The 2,068-nt window shown below is 41.8% G+C and overlaps 1 pseudogene; it reads right to left on the reverse strand.

Moving 5' to 3' along the window:
• Positions 1-834: 834 nt before the first annotated feature.
• LOC104525241 (bifunctional heparan sulfate N-deacetylase/N-sulfotransferase 3 pseudogene) lies at positions 835-1,815 on the reverse strand (annotated as a pseudogene).
• Between the last annotated feature and the right edge of the window lie 253 nt (positions 1,816-2,068).

Consider the following 2,068-nt stretch of genomic DNA (forward strand, 5'->3'; position numbering starts at 1 on the left):
CCACATTTACCTCCTGCTTGTAAGACTGGCAACATGCATATGGCTCTTGGGTTCAGCCCTGAAGCCTTGTGCTGTTTTCAAATGCCACTGAAGCATGTGCTTAGACAGAAGCTAGACTAGTGTTAAACACACTGCACAGTTAAACTCAGATGATGTTTACCATTGCGTGTGATGGGTGGGGTGCGGTGTGTGTGAAAAACACCACCACTCTTAACCCCTTTTCTTTATCAGTTATTTAGCAACTAGTCTTTAATTTCCTTTTGGGAGACTATTTTCCATAACTAAATCACAGAATCATAGAATGGTTTGGGTTGGAAGGGACCTTAAAGATCATCCAGTTCCAACCCCTCTGCCATCAGCATGGACACCTTCTACTAGACCAGGTTGCTCAAAGCCTCATCCAACCTGGCCTTGAACACTTCCAGGGAGGGGGCGGCCACAGCTTCTCCGGGCAACCTGTGCCAGTGTCTAAGGGGAACAGAATTCAGAGATGCCCACCAACCTGTTTATAAAATTTAGCTCAGCAGGGACTTGTGGGTCACTTGAGAGAAAACAAGTGACAGTAACCAGCGAGTCATCTTATCTTACACTGTTTTCTAATACAGGTACAAGCAACACCATACAGACTCTTCTCCAGCCTGAAAGCTGAAGTAACTGCTACACCTGGAATCAGTGACTACTCAAAGCCAGACAGATTGGCTTCTCTCTCAAGGCCCAATCAGTTGGCATCACATCTGCATCCTCCGTGAGTTCCAACTATTAATAACTGTTCACTTCAAGACAAAAAAAATGGCACTTTGCTGTAATGAGCATTACTTTGTGCACATACTTTACCTGTACATCGTTGGTGTTCATTCTCGTTCCCTCCTTCCCAACGAAGATGTCATCTATGTCAACCAGAATGTACCTATCCAAGGACAGTCTGAGCTTCTTTCCAGACAGGAAAGAGATGGCATCTATGAAAATCAGCTTGTGTAGCCAAAAATTCAAGTTATTGCCGAAAAGGACTCGTTGAATCCCATCGTGGAGCCCCAGGTCATGAATTACTGTGGCATGAAGAGCACTTTTAGCAGCAGGTGGTGAAAAGTTTTCTGGTGTCTTTACTTTTGCAAATATCACTGGTTGATAAGCTGTATGATTAATCTGGAAAACCGCCCAGTCATTTCCAAGCAAGGGACCTTTCTCAAGCTTAGAAGATTTAGTCACATGGAGCAGTGGGGAATGAGGGTTAATGCAACAGTCCTTAATACCCAGATTGCTGTGGACATGGAAAGGAAAGCCCTTCAACTGAAAGCTCTGCAAGCTGTTCTCATTGCCTTTGTGAAATCCAATAACACCTACACCATATTCTATACAGTACTTATCTAGAAGGCCTCTGTTCCAAGAGTCCATATTCACATACTTTAGGATATTTTCATATACTATGAGAGCGTATTTGCCTTTATTTTTGTCTATAAGCACTGGGAGGTCACCTTTCCCAGGTGCAATCTCAATGTGAAACTGAAATCTGCTAGATTCTAAAATGGTTATTATATCTTGGCCTAATGTTGAGTACTGACTTTCCACAAACACCAGCACTACAAGATCTGTCCTCAGGGGATCAATAGGCTTCATGGTCTTCATCTCCATCAACTTGTATGGCAACAGTTGAAGATCACCACATTCCACTTCTGAAGAGATTTCAGAAAGTTCATTTTCCTGTTTGTAGCCATTATACAAGTAGTACGCAGAAATAACTATGCTCACCATACAAAAAGTAGCCAGCAAAATAACAGTTCTTTGAAAATGTCTGTGAAGTTTCATGATAAAACTCATGTTGTTTACTTGCCTTAGATTGTTCTCGACAGCAGCATTAAAAACAAACACAGATTCTCAACAACTTGTTCCAGTCCTCTGAAGTATTTATGTCACCATTGCAGCACATACATCTATCTTCCACAAAACTTTACAGAAGGTATATTCTAGAAGAAAAGAAAATCAGAGATTTAATTGAGGCATCACACTCGTGAAGTATCATCACACTTAAACTAAAGGCGAGCAAAGAAATCGCTGTCAAACAGAGGTTTGG

This window comes from Antrostomus carolinensis, unplaced genomic scaffold, assembly GCF_000700745.2.
Source record: "Antrostomus carolinensis isolate BGI_N321 unplaced genomic scaffold, ASM70074v2 scaffold44305, whole genome shotgun sequence".
NCBI lineage: Eukaryota > Metazoa > Chordata > Aves > Caprimulgiformes > Caprimulgidae > Antrostomus > Antrostomus carolinensis.